Consider the following 24,232-nt stretch of genomic DNA (forward strand, 5'->3'; position numbering starts at 1 on the left):
CCGGAAGACTTGGACAGTAATTGGTTGAAACGGCAACTCCAGTGAACCCAGCATATTTTATGTATGATTATTGACAGGTAAAGATCATAGATAGTGTTTTTCTTACTTTTTTTGTAGTATCTCTTATCTGACAGTGGATGTAATAAAACAAATAACCCATTTCATATCATCCTGGATCCAGACATTTTAATTCAAAATGTGTACTACCTTTGTGCTCTCACAATAAAGTTGTCCTTATAAAAAACAATGCATCCGCAATACAGGAAAACAAAGATGATAAATGACTGGTGCTGGGAAGAACTGTATATTTGATATAAACTCGCATTTAATAATACACTTGCATTTGATGCAGAAAATAATAGACACAACTGTGCAATCTGACTGCTAAAACATTTAAACCATATTTCCCCAAATGTAAAATATGCTTGTATTGGTTGCTTTTGGAACAGTTGCTGTGAGCAAAATGCATATTAACATCCATGGAAAAAACATCTTGCCTGCACAGTAGTTTTGAGCCATTCTAGCATCGTGACTGTCAACACAGCAACGTCGATCTGTCAGTCTGTCTGTGTTGAGCGGTCGGTCCAGCACTTTGGTCCCGATTGACATATCACAACAACTGTTGGATGAATCGCCATGAAATGTTGTCACATTCATGGTCCCATGAGGATGAATCCTCCTGACTTTCGTGACCCCCTTTCACTTTTCAAATGTTAGCATGATAACACGCTAAGCTAAGACGGCAAACTCTGTAAGGATTACACATGCATTGCATCAGCATGTTAGCATTGTCATTGTGCGCATGTTAGCATGCTAGCATTAGCATTTAACCCAAAGCACTGCTGTGCCTTAATGTATTCTTAGTCTTGTCGTCTTGTAGTAGCTGTTTAAATGCATTTTATACTCAGTGACAAAGTATTCCTACTATAGTCTTTATGGGAGAAGAAAAGAAAGAAGTAAAGTAGTTCACCAATGGGGTCTAACTGGACTCTCTTGTATGTTTTTGTGTATTCTTCAGGTGACTTCATTTTTTCTGTCCATGGTTTATTTCAATGTTAGTAATTAGTCACATGTACTGCACTGTAATGTACAGTTTAATATATGGTGCGCAGCTTGTCTTTCTGTTAAAAGCTATATAATAGTGTACATATCTAACATTTTTAGATAATCTGTGTATTTCGATAGCTGCCCTTGGTCATCTTCCTCTGTACTGTTTATGTTATTATAAACGTATTGGGGACATTTTGCCATGTGGTGCCTCCAATACGTCATACATTTAAATATTGTGATATTACATATGAAAAACTACAATAGATCCACTTGTAAAATAGTGACCGCAACAATGAACATGTTATAATGATTGTGACAGAGGTCGGCTCTCTCACTGCTGACCTCTTTTGCCTTCCTCCTTAGTAAGCACATCATAATTGTGTCCTCAGGGATGTGTCCTCCTGCTGAACTCTGTAATCTTTACTTTTCTACTCAAGGCCTTGTAACAGAAACTGAATAGTGCGGAGAAAAGAAAAGGAAAGTCAGCAACTTGAGGCTTGACATAGTGCACAAGTATTTATAATGCTGACACAGAAATGACTTCAAGAGACCTCTAGCAAAATTTGCCAGAGGAAAGTTGAAGGAAGCACATACACAGGTATCTACAGTATGCAAACACACACATACAGAAAGTAGACAAAGTGACGACACACTTGATAAAGGCTTAGAGCTGTGAATTGATTAAATGACAATTTTAACAACTGTTACTCAGTAGGGTCACATTAGGTTGAATGTCAATTAGCAGTATTTGTCACCTACCTTTAAACTCGAATGTAATGCAGTTTGGCAAAGTCTTTTTAGTTTTTTATTACATTTCTTTCCGAGACTACTCCTTAACGTGTTAACAACTGGTTGGACGATTTGGCCTCTTTTGGACTCTGTTTAATTTGCTGTCTTTCACACACAAGCACACATTCATTGTGCCAGCTTCCCTGTTGCTTAGCTTCAGCTCCAAAGGTCTTCTATTATTTTGACTTAACTCTTTTTGTTTTGCATAATTGCACATGTATGCCCGTGTGCCTTGTAGATCACTGGAGACAAAGTCACTTTTTAAAAAGAGGAGATCTTAGTCAGCTGTGAATGTGGCAGATGGCTATTTGAAGCAGAGTAGTCATTTTTTGACATTCCCACAACGTTTGATGAATTTATCTACTGCATGCCAGTCTTTGCAGTCTTAGTGACTAAGTGCTGTGCAGTGATACAGTTTACAAACTGCATGAAAGAGACTGTTGATATCTGTATGCATTAGGAATGAACATGTAGGCTTCTTTCTGACCTGTGATGTCAAGAGGCCTCTACATCTCCCTGTCCCACTGATCACAGTGGTGACTGGCATTACATTGAATTGCCTCATTCACTTTCATCTAAAGCCAGAGGAACAATGTAATGAAATTACGGAAATGATGGCATTTCAGATTAGGTCTATTCTGTCATGTCGTGTTGCATTCTTGCCAGAGGTATGAATTATCCACCGTCTACAATCCGAATATTTCCACCCATTGCAATATATTCATATATTTATTTTATTTTCGTTGACGTGGATGTGAACAATCGAAAACGTCTGACGGCTCATGGGTTGAGGTGGCTGTGCTGTCTTCTTGATGGACCCAGAGATTCAGTCCGCCATGGCTGATATATTTTTGAGTGACATTTTATCTCGGCAATCTCGTTGATCTTAATGAGATTTCTGTCCTTCATTGGCGTGTGTGTGCATCAGTGTATGCGCACGTCTGTGGTGGGGCTGCGATTAAATGGAAAAGGAGCCCCGATCAAACAATTTGTTTCTGCCAGTGAAGGCTTACAGCCCAGAGGAGGCGGGCCCTCTGCTGACCTTGGGCTGCTGACTGGACTAAGGATGTTTATGTCACAAGATTGTCTCACTAATACCTCCTCCTGGTCGATTACTCAAGACAGGAAGCTGAAACAACAAGTTCAAGCACTTTCATGTGGGTACTTGCCAATATGAGTGCTTAATAATACCATGACAGTTCTTTCAATGACTTTGAAAACATGTTGTATTTTCCCTCTGATTAAATTAATGTAGCTGACATTTCAAAATTCAACTTTGTGTGTTCCTGATACAAACAGAGCATAGTTTGTAGGAGGGATGTTAATAATGAACTGTTTAACTGTGCATCAGTTAAACAGACAAAATAAATATTAGCAAATCTCAGAAGAGCGGCTTGTCACTGAAAGAAGAATAGCTGCTCCACCTCTTAAGCTCGGAGCCGATTTTGAGGTGTCTGAGCGAAAATGGCATAGCCCTACAAAACTGACCATAGTTCTGTAACTACAAGGTCGATTTTAATAATTTTTGTTGATATAATCAGATCACAACACCTGTGAGATAGTTTAGATAGGTAATATTGTGTATATGTTGCTGGTTAATATAGTAAAATAAGACATTACACAGCTCAAATTGAAAATATTCAGGTTCGCCTGGAAAAAATGCACTTTCATTGATAAAAGGTTATTGAAATAATGCAGCTAGCTCCCTAAAACTTTCCCAAGTCATAGTATAACTGATCAGTAGTTATTAAATAAAGGTTAAAGTGGAATAAAGTGAAGAATAAGAGGCTTTAGTACACTGTAAAATCTAATTAGTTAACCTTACTTAAAAAAACCATGCAAACCGATTGCCTTGAAAAAAGCAAGTAAAGTAAGGTACTCATTTCATTCAAGTATAAGTATACTTACACTCGAGTTTCAGTAACTAAAAAAAACAAGTGAAGAGTACTTGCAACTTTACTTAAGATGTACTCTTGACTTAGTAAAGCCTACTCAGAATTACTATTTCAAATAACTAAATAATTTCAAGTGAAATATACTTTGTGTGTATTCCAAGCAACACATTTATTTAAGTCAGGCTAACTTATGTGACATTTACTGCTACTTAATATTTCTCAGTTGTATTTACTTGAACACTAAAATCATTTACTTGGTAAAACCATGCAAACCGATTGCCTTGAAACAACCAAGTTCATGTTACTCGTCTAACTTAAGTATGTCAAACATCCTTTAAACAATAATGAAAAACAGGTTCCATTGTCTTCAAACAATCACATTTACACATAATAAATCAAGGTAGTGACACAGTTCAAAGTTCTAGTATATGATTTTTTTATTTTAACATTAGGATTTGGTTCAGATAAAAACATTTAGTAAAATGTACAATTTGATCATCAAATAGACATGTACTGGAGGTTCTATATTTCACAGAGGAACAACTTTTTCACAATAGCAATTTAAAACACCAAATGCTCAGCTATGTTACACTGCTTTGCCAACTCACTGCTATAGGAGTATTGTGAACAATTGAGTCTGCTGGACTGTCTTTTTTTCCCCATCAGCCTACATATGCCAGCATCAAAATCAGTGATGGTACAGTTATCTGCCATCAATACTTGCCAGCTGTATTATAAATTGGGCTTTATAAAAATAAATGCAATTATAATAATGAAAAAGAAAAATCCAACCCTGATCTTTAACCTAACATACAGTCCTGAAACAACACCGTTAATACTGTAATAGCTATAAAACGTTTTTGATAGACCAAACTTGGTAAAGAACCAACGGGCTGACAACTACAAAGTGGCTTCATTCAGTTAGCAGAAGAGTATGAAAGAGAAAGGACTCTGGCATTGGATCACACTTTTTTAACATACACTGGCACACTGGCAGCCTCTGGACATGACTTGCTGATGAATCCATGGGCTAACTATTTGAAACGAGTGCCTTAATATAGTTAACGTAACAAAAAGCAACTGAATCTAATGCCAAACGTCAACACCTTTATACAGTAATTTACGTTCTAACTATTTTTAAGAGTTTGCAGTTTTGGTGGGAGTTTGTCTTGTGCCAAGCGTCACTCTTTGAATGAAGTTGAAAGTGTTTTTCATGGCTTTAGGGTATTCAGTCCAAGCGTAAAGAAAATGACAACACAAACAAGAGGCAAAGTGCTTGAGGTAGATTCAGGAGATTATCCATTACAATACCTTCCTCAACAATGGTGGAAGTAGACACTGGGTCAAGGTGGAGTTGATTTGGAGAGAGGGACATCTTCACTGATGTTCGTCAGCACCCCAACAGATACTTGTGCCCAGGCATCATCCCTGTCAGAATCCTGTGTAAGACCAAACAGAAACAACATTACAACAAGGAAATATAAATTGTCACTGTGTCATATGTCCCGTCTACGCTGCCTTCCAGCCTTGCCCATAACGTTTTCCTTTCACACACCTGCATTTAGTAGTTGTATCCACATTAGTAGGCCTAAAACAGTTTTGACCAGTTTACAGATGTCCAGCAAAGAAGATGAAAGAAATTAAGTATTGAAGTCTTCCTCGCACTAAATATTCTTTGCCATCCTCGTTAGATTGTATTAGCTAATGTATTCGAGGGAGAGATATGATCTACCTCTTGTGCATTATACACAACCGGAGATGGCAAGCAGGCTTAGCACCGTTGAGCTGAGCAGTGCAACCCGGTGGCATGGACTGCGAACGGAGTTAGTTCAATATATGGCTGCTTCACCTTATGGGTGATGCTACCAGCCTAGCTCATGTGAAGCCAGGAAAATACACCTTTATCCATATGCATTAAAAAAAAAATTGTAACAAATTTTTGGGGGGCATTTCTGCATTATTCGACAGTAACAGTAGAGAGACAGAAAAGGCAGGGATGAGAGAGGCGATGACATGCAGCGAAGGCCTCCATCCAAATCAACTTCCGGCCGCTGTGGTTGGGACTCAGCCTTGCTGTGATACGTCTTGAGGCATTATGTTTATCTCAGGATCACCTTGAGGGAATTTCTTCAAATTTGGAACAAAGGTCCACTTGGACTCAAGGTTGAAATTTGGTGGTGAAAGATCACAGGTCACCGTGACCTCACAAAACACGTTTCTGGCCATAACTCAATAATTCATATGCTAATTATGACTATTTCACACAAATGTCTAGGATAAGATGTAACTATGAGAACTTACAAAGCAGGTGTGGTAGAAGTGACTGGGGTCATCACCAAGTAGAACAGGGAGGCCTCTGAGTACGAGGGTGCACATTGCTGTCACATCTGGTTTCTAGAAGTGGATAATTAACAAAAAAAGTTCAAGATTATGTAACATTCAAATCTGACCATACAAATATGTTTGTCAATGTGACAATGAAACAAGTGTCACCAGAATGTTTGTTTGACAGTACGGACTCACCCGTGAATCAATTTGCTGCACAAACTCAGCAGATGTCTCTCCAACACTTCCGTTCTTGGACTTGAAGATTGTGACAAAGTGCGGTGTTGTGTTGTGGTCCACAGCATCAAAAAAGTAATTCTGCAGGTTTGTGGTGGCTCCAGTTAAACCCTGCAAACACCTAGAACACACAGAAAAAAAACATAGAGTGACTAAATCGGATTGGACCAATGTGGACATTTTTGAAAACCATTCTGCAAACAAAAACACCATCACAACTGTTGACATCACTGCAATTGCCAAATTTAAATCAATAGCATACTGCTATTTAGTCACCAGGCTGAGTGACAGGACAAATTATTGATTGAAAATTGATTTAACTTTTTCTACAGCGAGCTAGTCTATTAATTCTAATAAAATTGTAGCATTAACGCTTTGTCAAAAACTGCTCTACCGCTGATTATAACTCCTTAAGCCTAAATATCCTCCAAATTATAGGCTACTGGCATCTCACCTTTAGTGAACCGGCATCCAGCGTTGACGAAGCAGCTCTTTAAGAGCCCTCAGGCAGTTACCGTGAGCACTTCTTCTGAAAAGGACAAAGAATATTTAAGTTAAAAGGAAGTTGTACTTATATGTTGTTATTTAGAGACAAATCCCTTGATAAATGCATGCTTTACCGGCATCACAGGAATAAACATTTGATTTTGTTAAACTAATCTTTTTGACACAGGTCAAAGAAGCTAGCTAAGACCACCAATATCCCTGACAGACAAAAGAAATGACTGGGTCATAACGTATACAAGCCTCCTCGATATAATTGTGGGATTTTTTTGTTTTAAGTTACCATAAAATGGAGATTGAGATGATTTCTCCTTCATTATCAGTCACAGACAGCTTAATGTAGCTGACAGCTCGAGAGTGGGAAGGAAAGGTCGTTAATTTGCGCATTCAGTGAGGCTAAAGATCGGTGTGCGCGCGCAGCTGCAGCTTTTAAGCACTTTCACTGGAATCTATTAACGTTGAATGAAGCCGGTGGCTACTCGCGTCCATGTGAAAAACTATGGGTGTGTTGGAAAGACTCTGTTACAACGGCACTAGTCATTAAATACACAGACGTAGCATAGTCTAACCTAACTGTTGCGTTCACTCCCGTGATATTATCGTTTCCTTCAACCACGCTTTGCATGATATATAAAAACATGTCCGCTAACGTCATACACCCATCACGTGACGTAAAATAATATAACTCCACCGCTAACGAAACAAACAGTACTGTTAAATAGTCTTCTAGTTGTCTACCTAACGCGGCTGCAAACTGCACGTTTCAACAACACCGTGTTTAACGTCGCTCTCAAAGCACGGTTCATGCTGCATTCACTTGTAACTCGGAATTTCCAAGTTGTAATGTCGTGCGACCTGCGACCAAAATACGTTGGCTGTGTCAACTCGAAGAAAACCGAACAATTAAAATGTACATCGGACTTTCCACTTTCGTTATGGAAAAATTAAAATATGTTTTCATGCGAACCTGGAGCAGTGGTGGGAACAGCTAACGTTAGTCTTTAGGCTACCGCTAAAACATGCCTGAACAAGTTTAGCTAAGCTAATGTGCAGTGACTGTTAGCTAAGTCAGCTAGCGTTGGCTAGTTAACAATTAAAATATGTTTGCAGGCGAACCTGGGGCAGTGGTGGGAAAAGCTAGTCTTTAGGCTACCGCCAAGACATGCCTGAATAAGTCTAGCTAATAGACGAAATGTGCAGTGAGTGTTAGCTAAGTCAGCTAGCGTCGGCTAGTTAACGATTAGCAAGCGTTAGCTCACGCTAGCTAACATTGGCAGCAGTCAGAAACATAAACATTTTACACACAGTTACTGTTTGCTTGATGACTTACCTTAATATTCTCCAAAAGACAAAATGAATCTTCACAAAAGCCAAGTGGTTTGTCTTTCTTGCCTCAGCTACCGAGTCCGCCGATCCACCATCTTGAGCGCACACATGGACTGAATGTGGGCTTCTGCGCATGCTCAGACCTCAGCCGTTTTTTGTTACTTGAGTGTTTGAAGTTAGCTTAACTCCAAACAATAAAGTAAATAGTTTTTTTCCACCCGCAATTAACGCTGACTTAGTAAAATCTAGTAAGAAGTCATATTTTGGATGACAAAGTAAAGTTAACTAATTAAATGTAAGTCTGGACAACTATTACATTTTACAGTGTATAAAGCGGTCAAGCGAGGTCATCATTTTCGAACCAGCTGTTGCAGCTCTTACATTGTACTTTTATACACTATATATACACTATATTTCACTTTCTTTATCACTCATATGATTCAATACATCCAAATACAGATAATAGGAATCATATTCATATTCATAACATCATCAGAGCCAGTTTTGGCTGTCATCTGTAGGATTTTCTCAGTTCGTGCATTGCATGACTTGGTAGCCGCTAGCATTAGGGTACAAACATTGATTTGCGGTACTCATAACGCCGATTTCTGGCCAGGATTTGGTGCTTTTATGCCACGATTTTTTTATGCTTATGTGAGTAGCCTATAGTTGTGTTTGGAGTGTGTAAGAAGTGACTTATATGATGTTGTTGCCCATACGTTGCTGTTTCATCCAAAAAAAAAAGTAGCCACGTACATGCTACTGGCTAATAATCATGCTATTTTCCGCATTTGAGTTTGAGGGGTTCTGAGCCCGAGAGCCCCCAAATTTGGGGGCGTCGGGCTTAAGAGGTCAGCCCACCTTAAGTGCGCCATAGCTGTTGCTAACTTCGGGGCTAACCCCCTTCCCTTTAATCAGCATGTGGCAAGCAAGACACAGGAACTTAGCATGGGTCTCTTCATCGTCTGGGTCGTCTTGAGGAGTTTTAGAATTGATTCACCGACAAATAAACTGTACACACACTGCACTGCCACGTTCACAGCTATAACCTTACTGCTGACTTCATACTCATCACACACCGGTTCTCTCTCGGCCAGACACTCGCCAACGTTACGCCGTGTTTGCAATACACTTAGCCTTGCAGCTAAACTAATAAACTAAAGCTAGACAAAACTATAGCTGTATGTGTCCACGACTACGCACGCAACGTAAATGAAGGACATCAATTGTTTGTGCATCAGGTTATTGTTGAAGCTGATGGGCGGCTTATTTGGCTCAACTGTTGAGAGGTTAATGTCACGTTGCCTTGAGTGGTATCGGGTGAGGTTGTATCCGAGTAGTCTTACGAGCACATGAGCACAGTATCAGACCCGATACACAATATTAGCATCGGGATCAGTGCATCCCTAACCACGGTTGCGTGAATATACTTGATACTCTTATAGACTTTTATTTGGATACCTTAAGAAAACTACTTAAATCCATGACTAGGGTTAAATTCTAAATTGTATAACTTGACTTATCCTTTTTCAACATTGCATGCTGGGAAGAAAATGAAAAACAGTTCTTGAATAGTAGAATTTTACGTGTCTGTAGTTGTAATGTGATTACTGCCCTGCTGGTGTTTAGTAGACACACTGCGAATGCCCTCGCAGAACCACACGTCAATGCCTAGTTTATATCTCAAACGCAGCTCGAGACCAAGGGGATGTGAGCCTGTCCTGGCCACTCTGCACTTTGGTCTTGCCTCTGGTTGCATCAGAAGTGAAAGCAAAAAAAGGGCAGTGCTGGATCTTCACATTTCACAGAACAGGTTATTGTGTTTTTGGAGTTAGCTGGCTTTGATGGAACATTCACTTTTCTACAGCAGGTGTCCTGAGATGAAATTCTAAGATATACATCTGTATGATCAAAACAGGCTCTTATCTCTGCCACTGAAGATCTTACAGCCTCCGCCTCCTATAAAGGCTGTTTAGATTTTCTTTTGGGTGAGAAAAACAAGGGTCCATAGTGTTCCTCAAAAGCAAAAATATAAAATGTATTCTGCAGAAGAAGTGGTGCAGTAATTTGTGAATATTGCAAACAACATTCTGTATACAGAAAGGGAGCTATCAGTGATTTGATTTTAAGTTACCACATTTGTTTTAATGAAAGAAAGGAAACATCAAAGGAGAATTATAAAGATGAGCAAGTTCTATGCTTTATTTCCCATTAAAAGTCAATGTTGTGGAGCACTTTTGGTAGAACTGACATGGGAGGAAACTGAGAGAGCCAGAGCAGCCCGAGTCAAGTCTTTCAGTCTATGTTGCACTACACTGCACACCAGACTCCCTCCTACCTATGGTATTGCATCAGTGAAGCTGTTTCAGAAAGTGGCATGTCAAACTAAGAGAAGAGATTAGAGAAAGCATGTTTCTTTTTCTTTGCTATTCTAGCAATAGTTTTTAAAGAAATGGAGATACATTGGATAGAACTTTAAAAATGAACTAAAAAAGGCACGTGTGTTTGATTCAGCATAGTTTATATGGAGGTACTTCTTGCTCCACATTTGACCTCCCAGTCAAGCATCCGTCTTTGTCTTTAACCAGTTTATCCTTCTGTTGTGTGCAGGACAGTGTCTAAGACCCCACTGTGATCAAAAATGGGATGTCCAGTGTAATACACAATGACCCCTGTTTCTCGGTTCCAGTCATGGATTACAGAACATGTGCACAATCCCATTTGTTGCAACAAATACCAGCTCAATCTCTGTGAGGTCTGTGGCCATGCAGCATCCATCACCCATCACTGTCAGCCTGAGCCTCTCCATCCCTGTGACTCTCCCACAGTGCTGCTATTTAACTCCAGGCGGCAGTTGTTTCTTGCCTCCGCTGCAAAAACTACTCAGCAGTGTGTTGCTGTTCACATGGCTGAAGTGTGGAAAGATAATCCTGTACCCTACATTGCCAACGGTCCGATATCTGCAACGACGTATTAAGCCCATTGTAGGTAAAAATATATACATTTTGAAGCCGAGGGAGGGGGCTAATAGTCAGAGAAAAGAAAATCTTAATTTACAAGATTAATTAAAGTCGGAAATTTACAAGAAAAAAAACAATTTGGATATTCTTTGAGATTAAAGAGGCAAATTAATGAGAAAATAAATTTACAAATTTGCAGGAAAAAAACATATTCTCTGGCATGAAGTTATACATTGACTTGAAAGGATCTGAACTCTGGTCTCCTGTTTTTTAAATTTGGACTCCCTAGGCAACAGTACACCACACTTACCTCAACACCTTTACTTTATGTGTTGCCATTACTGCGGTAACAGAATCCAACTGAGCGTGTTCGCAGACAATAAAAAGAGACATTGGGCAACACGGCAGAATGTAGTTTGTGTGAATGTGAAAGTTATTCATTCTTAAAATATTTGTATTCCATTGATATCCAACGTCGACAGTGTGGATGTCAAACTGCTGGCTACTCGCCAATACAAAAATCTGAAACATAAAATTGTAAAAGTGGAATTTCCAAAGAGATTTCTGGGGCTACTGGATGTACTATACCAGGTCAAGTTCTTCAGGCTAAAGTGTTAATGAACTGCCTGCAGCAAAACCACAGCAACATAGACTTCTCTGTGGAGCCCTGCATTGAGTCATGGGTTGACTTGCAAGTCTTATATTCACTTGCCCTCTGGCTCTGGTTTGATCATCCAGAGACAAATATCCTGGTGTTTTTGGCTTGCTAGATAGTTAAATACGTTCCCCACCCACACATTTATTTCAGTTCTCCACTTCTTTTTTTTTTTTACTGGGCAGATATACTTTGGATTGAGAAATGTGGCGCACAATAAAGCTTGTGTGTTGAATGTTGATTCTGAGCAGGATCAGCAGCATGAGCAACCAGGTCACATCACATTATGCTGTAAGCCCATTTAGGCAAATTTGTGATTAATGATGAATAAAACTGGCTTGATTAGTTTTACTGTTGTATCAAAATATTTATTTCATCTTGAAGAATATGAACAGTATCTCCTTAAAGGTCCACTTTCAAACAGATATGTGCTATTCTTCTCTGCATGGACACAATGTGTTGTTAGTCAGTGTTTTGATGGTAATAGACCTCGATTCCTCGCCGTTGATTGTGTGAGTGCCCTGCACTAAATAAATAGTTTTAAATGGAAATGAATTCGACCATGTCCCTTACACTTCTAAGACTCCTTTTTCAGTGTGTTGTTGTTCTGTGACACACAATGATAAATAAAGCACTGCGCATCATACATCACTCTATAGCCGTGAGCAATACCTCCATTTGAAGAAATCAGAGCATCCATCACAGCAATATGGTGCGTCTTTGACAAGTTAAAGGTCAGGCTGAAAGATATCTGCCGCAATTCAAGCCCTCTGGTTGCTTTTTGAACATCTCTTTTCACAACAATATCCCCAAAGAACAAAAATCTTATAAAAATTGAATTCAACCTTGTAACCCCTTTGGATAAATGTAATTATTTTGCCCCTTTCACATCTCCTCTTTCCTCTCTGTTCCACTCTGTCTCTCTACTGTTTTTCACAATAGCCATGCTTATGTCTGTGTAGTGTTATGTGTTGCAAGAATTTGCAAATTCTGTCAAATTCCCGCCATATCTCCATAGTTTTACTCTTACTTGAGGTGGCTTTTGCTCATGTACGGTATGTGTAATAGAGAGACATTTGCCGAATACATTAGCATGGAGCAATCTAAAAGTGATTAATCAGCTGTCTCTGATAGGAAGGTTGCAGAATGAGTCCTAACACCAGGAAATGACTTAGCATTTCTGCACTTTGGTTAGATTTGGGTAGAGATAAGGTCCGTGATTAACACAAGCTTAAGAGATTTCAATGTTTTGCTCTATGATATAAATTATGTCAGCAAATACAAGTGGCTAAATGAGACTACAGAGGTTGTAGGGACATTAAATGTCACCACAACAACCTATTCCCTGGTCTGCCTTTACAGCCTTGTTGTGTTCATACTTACACTCTTGCAAACTACCTAACTCAAACTTTCCAAAATATAATGGCAAAATCCCATTGGCTTTTGTCGAGGGAACCATACACCATCGCTGCAGCCCTCTGTAACACAGTCTCTGGACAAGTATATGAACTGTTGCCAATACTACCAACAGCACTGTTTCTATCTGGCCAACTTGTCTTCTGTGGCTAAGATAATGCCATATTGCCATCACCTACACTATCCAATGAAACCGTTCATACATCGCTAGTACGGCTATATATATATTACACACAGCCAGCCGCCAAGTCAGACACTTAGATAGAGCTCCAGCACCTCCTCCAGAATAAATAAAACGACACATAAGTGTTTTCTGATCTCACATTTAGTCCCCCACGATAGCTTTTCTTTCAGATTCTACAAAGCACGCTCACTGTTTCACACAAGAGCCTAAAAGGCATTTTATTTGTAATGGGCTGCTATATCATCCTCCAGTCACTGTCAAGAGTGCGGTCCTCCAACATCCTGTACACTAGCAGTAGTGAACGCTATGAATGGTCATGATCATAACCCTTGAAGTCAAGGACAAACAATAGCAGTGGAGCACTAGCAATCTGTTACTTTTAGCCCGCAACCGCAGCTGCTGCTGTAAAGTGCTCGAAAGAATGAAGCCGACAAACAGATCCAAGGACACGCGGCACACTGAAGAGAGTGAGGATCTGAGTGATGTACGCCACATAAAGTGCTTCATCAAGTGGTGATTGTTTTGATGTCACTGATTGTGTTGCTACGGCGTATAAATCAAGAACAATGGGTGAACAAAATATTGCTCAAACAGCCACTTAATTCATGACTTTGTCCTACTCTCACCAAGTCATCCATCAGGTGTCTGTCTTTTAAAGTTTACTGGTAATTAGAAAGGGCTGATCATTTGACTTTTCTCAGTGTACTATGAACGTTTTGTTGCAGCTTTGTTTCCTTGTGTATTTCTGACCTTGAACGTTTGTGCTTTTTGAATGAATACTTGCTGGCTGTGGAAAGCTTTAGTAAAGTTTACTAGTTTGAATAAATGCTAAGATCGCTGAGGGCAATGGCATTCAAGTGAGTTTTCATTGAGATACATATCAGTTGCTGAGTCATATGTGTATTACAACTATCTCAGCACAACTCTACGATCACATCCGGCATCGTTACCCCTAGCAAGGAGTTCGTTTTGCGTGGAAACCTATAAGATCCACGCTTCGTCCACTTGTTTTCAGTATATTTGATCTATTGGACCCGATTAGCCCCTCCATGCATATCTGTTTCACCCTCTTTCTCACGGTGGTTAACATGTTAAACTAACATCAAACATCAGCAGAGCGTTGTCACTGTGATCATGTTAGCATCAGTCACATCAGCATTTAGCTCAAATCACCTGAAAGAGCTGCCAGCTCCACCAGCTAGCATTGCTGTACACCCTTTGACAGCATTAGCATTATTTAACTTACAGTAATATTGTAAATAATTGGACAGTTTGCTCAATGAATAGACAATGCCGTGTACATTTTAAACATTCATCTTTTACTCATAACCTGTTAGGGAATTGAAGTTACAGTATCTCAGCAGTCATTTTCACTCTTACACCTCAGTATGAAAAGAAACTCGGACCACTTAGGCGGGGAATTTCTACTGTATTAGTACAAAATCAACATTTTCTTTGAAAAATCTCATGGCTAATGGTCAGTGCAGGTCTAAAGGATTCCACTGCAGATTGAAGTCTAAAGAATGAAGCAAGTTGTAATGTAACAAAGGAGAAGCCTCTTGTACCTCTACCGTAGCTTTATACGTGCTATAAGACTCAATCCGGGCCCTGCGTCCTCTCCCCCTCGTCCCTCTGCTCTGCTGTACAGTAGCTAGCTGCTCCGCACTGATTGCCTCTTTTTTTTCCTGGGTGCAGATCAGATGAATGCCCACTAATAGGTTTTCAGTTTTATTCACTGAGCCCCTGGTACAGAATTACAGAATTAGGGGGATTTTCCGGCGGTAATTAATTGAAGTGTCCTTTTAAAAGGGAAGTATCTTTTGTCTTGATTTAGTGAGTGGAGTCATTAGCTGGAACCTCAATGGTGGAGGGAGCTACGAGATTATGGATTGGTGAATCACACATTCCCAGCTGAGTTACAGGGCCATTTTGAGAATTATATGGAGGGTTATCACCCCTAGGGACAGACTGCATGGACCATTATTGTTAATCCTACATTTCCAGGGGAGATGTGCAATGACATGAGTATATAATTTATCTACAGCTATATCTTCCCGTTCAACACGATAACTTTACTCTATTATATCCGTATGACGTTTAGGGAAGCAAAGCAGTACACAAAGGGGCAAATGAAAAGTGAAAGTTGGCAGCTCCACATGTTCCGCTATTGTGTGACCAATATTGCGAGCGCATAATTCTTATATCTGTGTTTATTCGCGCCTGTCGGGACGTGTGCAGGTTTATGTTTAAGCGTGGGGGATTTGACACAGATGTGTCACTGTGGGAAGGGTGAGCTCCACTGCAGATGTTCCCTCTCGCTGCACTTACAGTCCCCTGGAAGCTGTGAGCCAGCAGTGTCCTCTCATCGCTACAGACCAGTGGCTGCTGCACTCACAGCTCAGCGCTCAATCAGACTAACACCTGTTCTTATACCCACACACACGCTTACAATGCAACTTTGCATGACTGTGCTTGTGAGGGACATCATCAGTCACTCCTTGGTAGCCCTGTCTAATTTACATACTGTACACAGTAGCCACTCTGAAAGAAGATGTATCGGCTTCAGTACTCTGTCTTGTCTTTTTTTCCTAAAAATGCTTTGAATTAGCGAAATGGATTGTGACAAATCAATCTGTCCAGAATCGTTTCAAGTGTAACTTCAGTTCAACAACTGTCCAGACAGTAAACACCTCTCAGTAATATTGCAACAATGGTAATACCCCCCATAACTTCATCTGAAACCCTAATCAACTAGTCCAAATCCTAACCCTAACCTACAGTACAACCCTATGACCCAACACTAACTGAAGAGGTGGGTTGTTTTTATTCCATCTATTTCAAACGCACTATTTTATTTACTTGGTGCATTATGTGTAGTCTTAAACCATTACCTAATTACATTTTTGTTGAGAGGTTTTCATTCTCACACCTCAATTTGAATGCTTGCTGTGCAGTTTTCGACATTGCTGTGCTGCATATAAACACAGAAATGTAGCGGCAGGCAGTTCACATTAAAAGCCTCCACATTGAAATTGTCAAAGGAAAACTTAAACTGCATGTGTCTTCTCAGGTTGCCCGTCTGTATGTTCTTTGTTTGAATAAGACAACGTAGTATTATCGCACACAGCTGGTTGACCGATCTGACTAGCAGGCTAACAGAGGGGACAGAGTTGTGAACTAATTACTCTACAAATGAACTTTTTTAATTCATTTGAATTAACATCTTCCCTATAATGAGCACCTTATAACATACTTCCTCCAATAATTCCTTTCTAGGAAATGATCACCTGTGAAATACATTTTCATCCCAGCATGCTGGCATTCATTTCAAGAGTTGGGAGTATCGCAAAAATGGGTTCTGTACAGATGTGTTACAAGTTAAAGGAAACACCTCCAGAACAGCTGCACTGCTCCTGCAGAGATTAACACTGTTCTTGATATCACCTCATAGTGTGTTCATGATGGTGGTGGAGAAGAAGGTCTTGGACATCGCTCTAAAATCGTATTCTTGTGTTTAGTTCGTCTGATATCTAACTATTCCTATACTCATCAAACCAAACAGTGACCACTCATGCCCTGTATAGAAACATCTTTGTTGCTTTATTTATTTATTCAGGTTTTTCCTTTAATTTTCCAGCCGTACATGTGTATTTGGTTCAATAAAAAGAATACTAACTGACGATTGGTCCAATTAATTGCAGAGTATTAACCAGGACCAACTGGCCATTAGATGTTAAGCTGATAAAAGGAAACCTATGGCTTTGTATGAAATAATCTACCTCATTGAATTTTGATAACCTCCATAACATCATGTGTGAGAGGTTGCAATCTCTCATTGAAATAGCTCCCCAGGGTCTTGCATTTTAATGAGTCGCCTTGAGCCTTTAGTCCATATTCCAAAGTCTAGTTAAGATGGAAGTCTCACCTTTACGATTAAACCTTGACTCAGAAACGAACCATCAAAGCCAAGAGTGAAACGGCGAGGAAGACAGACAGAGGTAGGTAGGGCGCACGCGAATGTCTCGGCCAGTGCAGGTTGGATAAGCAGTTATAGGAACGGGAAAATTAGTAGGAAATTACCTCAAATGAATGGTAAATAAATTCCACTATTTGATATGACCGCCCACTCTTATTACTATCCACCCACCTCCTGCAATAAAGATGGTATCTGTCCCAGAGGAGACTCCCTCTGCTCCTCCAGAGTCTCTGTCAGTCTCTGTGGAGCCTTTGTGAATCCATCCAACATCCCTCTAAGGAAGCTTCAGCTGGAGAAGCATGAGAACGATCTGACATGATCTGCTGTCTAATTGTGCACACACTAAGATGATTAATTACGCTTAAGAAAAGAAATGCAATATTCTGTCACTTTCCTGCCCCCTCGGATTAATGACTTGTTTTTATTTTTTTCGCTTTGGCACAACATTGAAAGCGTGAACCATTTGGACATGTCTGGTGGCATCACAGCCATTTTCTTTAATGATGGCCTCATGTGGTGTGGCTGCTGAAGTTTTTCCTTAATCAATACACCCTAGGTTGTTATTGAGTTTGCTGATTACTGTTGCAACTGTGTGCTGTGCACAGCTGAGCCGACCGCTTCGGTACTTTCTGAAAATATCACATTTCATTAACCCTCAACCACACGCTTCCCCTCTCCATCTTTTTGTTTCTTGAGCCTCCACTGTGCCGTACACACTTTCTTTTAACATCCTTTATACATCCTTTTCTTCTTTTTATACATTTCTCTACTTTCTTTTCTTTCTGCCTCTTTCTTGTTCATACCCACTTAGGTGTTTCAACTCTACTACTCTTCCAAACGTGTCTTCTACTAAATTTCACTCACATACAACTAAACTGTAATCTGAATTACGTTTGGAGGGAAACATATTTTTTGTGGGACCGTACGGTCGCAGTTTTAAGCCGTTTGAAAGACGTGGTTATCAAACAAAAAAAACCCCAAAAAACAGCTATGGAACTACTTAGTCATGTTTAGTAAAAAACATCATGATTCGGTTTAAAAGGACTATGAAATTGAAACAAAAAAAGCAACAACAAAACTACTTGGTTCACATGGGACAGCCGTCTCCTTGGAGAAAGCCCTGTGTTATGTGTATGTGAAACTCATCTGTGATACATCAGAAGCAAACGTAATCCACGACAAAATACGTTTCCGCCGAAATGTCCTTCACAATGCAGTATTGTTTTATGGGAATGTCATTTTCAGGAGACAGGGCTGCCTCTTCTGCCTCACCATCTCTATGCTCAGTTCTTGTCTTAATTCCGTCCGTTTTCTTCTCACATCTAGTTGACTTCTCTCTCCTCTCCCTTCCTCTGGGCTCTTCTCAGGGGTCACGGGAAGAGGTGGTTCAGCCGGTCATTATGCTCCGTGGACTGTCTGCCGGCCTCAGGGCCCGGCATTTGGCTCCACAATGGGACTTGTAGGATTAATTATGCCAGTGGGAGAGGAGGGGACATGCAAATACAGGAGAGTTGGCTATGAAGGGAATTTGAATCCCGAATGCAAGAGTTGTGTAGTATTTGCATTTGCACCCATGGTATTGGTGCAAAATAGGCCGGGAACAAATGAAAGAGACAGGAACACAGACAAGCTTATTATTTTATCTAATTGTTCTAAATGGTGTATTATAATATTTACTATTCTCATTTAAAACAGCATGCTGCCTCTGTTATTGGGGTTTGCATGTTCTTCTGTTTTTGTCTCGGCACAGTTTTCCTCATCTGTCGCTCAGGGGGTATGATTGGCACTAAATTGCTGAAAAGCATTGTCTCTAGACGGTGCTTAGCTGGCTACAAGAATAAATAGTCTAATGAATGATGAATGAATCATTACAAACTCACTACAAATGCAGTGCATGTTTGTTTTCAACATATATTGCATGTGGCTCAGTGGTAGAGCAGGGTCATCCTTCAATCAGAGGACCGGCAGTTCGGTCCCCGGCTCCGCTAGTCCATGTCGATGTGTGACAAGACAATTAACACCAAATTGCACCCGCAAGCTGCGCCATCAGTGTATGAATGGCTGTGAATGAGTGAATGATGACATGTGGTGTAAAAGCACGTTGAGTGGTCGGAAGAGTAGAAAAGCGCTATACAAGTACAGTCCATTTACCATTAATACACGTCCCATAATCATGAATAAGTGTTCCAAGAGAGATCCAACCAAATCAAAATGAATGGACTGATGATTGGATTGATGAAGAAAACAAGAAGCACATAGTAAAAATGCATTGCACTGATTATACCTTAATTGTGCTGTAGAGTGGAGACCACAGATGGTTGTCACACAATGGACAGAATAGAAGGAGTTGGAGCCAGTGTTAGGAAGTGACTTTCATTTGGCTGTTTCAAGCACTCTAGATTTGAACCATTTCAAGTGGTCCATTGTGGTGAATCATAATGCATTCTGATGAAAAACTAATACATGTAGAGAGGTCTGCTGTTAGTTTAACCAGGTTGAACTATTGGGAAAATAATTGCTTTTTTGGACTTTAAATTGCATAAATGCATTGTCCCAGTGATGGGCCAGTCAATTCATATGAACAAGCGGATGCTCCTTTAAAAACATGAACATCTGCAATGTAAATGTTATTCTGAGTGTTTTCTCATGAGCGATCCACTCCCAGTCTTTTTTTTTCTTCCCCCTTTCAAATGACTTAATACAATTCAATTACTTTTTTCAATTATCAAGTTAAGCTATGATTTCATTACCCGGCTGTGATTGTCATTGTTTAGATAGAAGAGTTGTTTTGCAGGTTCTTCTGTTCATTAGCGTTTGCGTTATTTATATTCTCATTAGCCAGTTATTTGTATTCTCGTGAGCAAATGTGTCATCGGTATGCTGTGATGAAAGCAATAACCGTCCCTCTGTCAATCCTTGTTTGTAAACTGTGCATAAGCACAACCACTATAGCACAAATGTATGTATTTATCTCTTCATCATATAGCATCAGGATTAGAGATTGTATGTAACTTCAATATGTTTCCCTCATAAGATGCTGAATGCCTGTATTTTATTGTCATTCCTTTGTGGATTACATTGTGTTGTATCGAGCATGAATTGTTCATTTTGCCACTGGTCCAGCTGTGGCCTGAGCAGACGGGGGCTGAGAAGATAGAATGAGGAAACTGCATTGTGGAGGGGGCCGGAAAGGGGAGCCGGACTGTTTTTCTCTCTATTCATGTGACTGTCAGCTCTGCTGCTCATTATCTCAAATGTAGTTTCTTTGCAGCAGAGCTCGTTAACACTTCTGCACATCCTCAGCTTCAGCCGTCAACGCTGTTGCATCTAAATTCATTTATTTAAAGACAACTAGCCCGAATGGTGAAACTTCATTCAAATCAACGGTCGCTTCACCCCCGAGCTGTAAACATAGATTCTTATTTGTGTTGTAAATGAGAAATATCACAATAAGAATCAAGATGCAGATCGATCTGGGCACAATATGAAAAGATGTTCACACTGTGGCGAAAATGAAGCAGAACGCAGTGGAATAACATCCCCGGGGTAGAGGTTGTCAAAGAATGACCTTTTGGTGAACATTTTGACCTAAAGGAATCATTTTATCTGAGCAGTTGTGTTTGCATGAGACGATGTTCACAGTCATTTCTTGTGTTGAACTTACAAGTCCTGCCTCCAGTCCAGAGAGCCAAAGGGCGGTGTGGATGTTATTCTTCACAGTTTGTTAGCAATGTGTCAGGACACACACTCTTTCTTTAACCATAAGTCAGCATGACATGGTTGAAACCTGTGATATGAGGTCATACTTTTAAGAGGAATATATAGTCAAAGAATCAATTTATGTTTATTTAACAAGGAAAAAAATACGTTGTAATATAAATAACCGCAGCAAAGGCACTTCTGTAGATGGACGTTTTTGAAGGTAGGTGTTATTTCAGGGTGTAATAAAAATTGTGCCAGAGACTAGCAATTTTATATTTGTATACACATACAACTTTACATTCAAATTAAGTCATAGAATAGGGTTATAGTAATGATAGCAGGTTTTATTAATGATAAACAAGCAATTGTGTTCTTATCTTTATATAAAGTCACTTAATGCTCATATAAAACTGGCGTACACTTAGGTTTCCTTTAAGAACATAGCTTATCCAGTCCAGTGTATATGCTGGTAGTACTTAAGAGATGATGGTATACAAATCAGTTTAACGTGCTGGAGAAATGAAATGTGTTCTGACAGGAAAGGAAGAGGCTACAAGGGAAGCATCGAGGAGGCCTGCGTACTAATATACCAGACTATCAAACATTCACTTTGTAGTTTGGTGCATACAAGTAAAAGGTAAAATAAAATGAAAGAAAAAATGAAAATAATTAAAATTTGGAAAGGTTTAAAGAGCGCTACTGCAGATTACACACAACAGCCACTGCCAGTGCAAGCATGACGGGATTTGATCTAAAAAGAAACCGGTCTTTAGAATCATCTCTTTGAAAGACAGCTTTAACAAAAGACACAGAGGCAAACAGACGATTGGGATTCAAAACACTTGAAGAGTGGTGTATTGTTTACAATAGGCAGGCAAACAGCGCAGACAGGCCGAGTACAATGCAGCATTCAGTCACAGAGAGAGCCCGGCTGCTGAACGCTGCATCACCAATATACACCTCACCACTTAAAAGACAGGACTGCTGCGTGTAACAAGGAGACTCCTTTTAGACGCGAGTGGAAATAGATGGATATGTCACTGTTACTCTTGAATAGTTGTTTCATCAACAATGTATTGTGATGAAAAGTGCTTTGAAGCTTTTGTTGTCCAAGCAAACATCATTTAGTTATTCTCTTTTATGCAAAATTCAACCAAGCAGTTGAAACCTGGAGATCAGATAAAAATAACCCTGCTATTTTCTTGGCGTCGGCCTAGTTTGTGTTTTTACTCTGCCGCTAACCGGGGGGCTGTGCGGTCCATGAACGTTTCGGTAGTTTGTTTATTGGATTAAATCCAAAAGCAGCAGAAACTAGTCAGTTTTTTTAGTGGGGGCAGCTTCAGGAGACCGACCTTCAGTGAGTGGACTTGTAAAAACACAAATTCAGCAATTGCAAACCCCAGCACCGGGGGTTCGATCCCCGGGGGACTGCCCTGATTTCCCGCAGGATCATCAAACTTTCTGCTGCAGCCGTAATAGACCCAGTGCTGCTGCTGGCCACTGCCCGCTGTGACTCCCGGCGCTGTGGTTTGCTCTGGCTGAATGCTAGTTGCTATCAGCTAACTGCTAACCCGCCTCCTCCCTGCGAAGTAGTGTCTTGTTGGCGGCAAGGACGAAACAAAATTGAAGTTGTTTTCTTGTTTGTGATTTCTGAAAAAATATAACCAGATATAAGTGAAAATCTGAGGAGAGAAGCAAGGTTAAATCCTGTGAAAAATAAAACAGTTATTGCATAAGATATGGCAGGAACGGACAATGATATTAGCGTTTTTTTTAATTACACTAAACTAAATTATATTATGTCTCCCCTTCTCTTCATTCAACAGCAGAGCAACACCAAGAGCTCGATGTCATTTTATCGCCTGGTTTCACACACAACCTCGCTCAACAAGCTCATCAGCTGTTTTGCCCCACTCGCTTTGCCAAGGGGCGTTTTTGAAGCAGCCGCCCCTGTTGCAACATTTCTCGGTGTGATCTAATAGTAATCTAATATTACTTTTCATTACTCAGAACCTCTGAGTCTGTAGCCTGACTACATAGTAAATATGGACGGAGATAATGTGACTGTTAAGGGCCCAAAAAAATCATGAGAAATCAGTTGCAGGTTAACCAAATGTTTAGTGGTGGCGTTTTCCACTACTTTTGTAGATTTCAAGTTTCTATCCGTCTCCATCTACCACTGCGTTCTGCTACTTATACGCGTGCAATTCATAGTCGTGTACAATCTCAACTGTGTCGGTATTGGATAAGAGGATTCATCTTTGATCTCCCTTTGATCTCATCCACACCTGAGAATAGAGTGGGTCAGCTCTTACTCTGTCTCAGCCATTCGAGTCTGATTAATAGAAATCCCATTTCAGCTTTTTGAACATCCAGCGTACATTCTGAATAATTTAAAATAAAATTACAATCACGCAAACTCATGTGGATCTCTGACGCTTAGACAGTGCATGTGCACACACAACACGCACATAGACTCAGACACATTCTAGCATCACATTTATCCTTGTTTAAAAAAAAACACCAAAAAAAAAATCAACTGCGCTCTCTTGCTTCATCTTGGCTCTTCACACTGTGTCAGTTCCCTGGTGGCACCCACAGATCTGCCGCCCCCCCCCCCCCCCCCCCCACTGATTTCCCTTGGTGTTTGAGAAAGATATAGGAGTTAGCTGGAGGCAAGAGCGCCGTGTCTCACCAGCCCGTGTGACGAAATCAATCCACAACATGTGCCTCTGTGTGCGCTTTCTTTTTCTGTGTGAATCTGTGATGTTTTCACCTCATAGTCCTGCTCTCTATCTTCCTCTTTCTGTTGATTGAGCACCGCACACGTGCAACGCATTACACGGTAACTCGGCAGACAGTGTGTCTGCAGACTCTCTCTGCCGTCTCCATCGCGATCACATCACTTTTCTCCTCATCCGGTCTGAGCTGGTGTCATCCAGCCGCACGGCAGATGGGTCCAAGTGATAGCGAGGTAATGGCGGTCCTGCGCATTCACATCCATCTCACCATATAACCATCCAATGCAGTTAAGATTGATTGGACCTTGGCTCCCGCCAGAGGCTGAAGCTGATAGGACAGGGCAACGAGTCCTCGCCGAGGCCACCTGCACGATGTCATGTTATGATTAAACACAACAGACATCAGTGTAAGTTACACCCGGCCCCATTGTCCCATTACAGCACGCTAGATGTTTATCATGCAAGCTGATTT

At 40.3% G+C, this 24,232-nt stretch overlaps 1 protein-coding gene and 1 long non-coding RNA gene across 3 annotated transcripts in view; one reads left to right on the forward strand and one right to left on the reverse strand.

Moving 5' to 3' along the window:
* cdh13 (cadherin 13, H-cadherin (heart)) overlaps positions 1-24,232 on the forward strand; it is a 171,427-nt gene that overhangs the window by 36,185 nt on the left and 111,010 nt on the right. The window lies entirely within an intron of this gene.
* Positions 3,917-6,340, reverse strand: LOC142938832 (uncharacterized). The gene is made up of 3 exons (XR_012949697.1): positions 6,258-6,340; positions 6,036-6,128; positions 3,917-5,173 (listed from the first exon to the last, which is right to left on the reverse strand). It is a non-coding gene; the product is annotated as an uncharacterized LOC142938832 (long non-coding RNA).

The sequence above is a fragment of the Anarhichas minor genome, unplaced genomic scaffold (genome assembly GCF_050575085.1).
Source record: "Anarhichas minor isolate MPS153535 unplaced genomic scaffold, ASM5057508v1 ptg000090l, whole genome shotgun sequence".
NCBI lineage: Eukaryota > Metazoa > Chordata > Actinopteri > Perciformes > Anarhichadidae > Anarhichas > Anarhichas minor.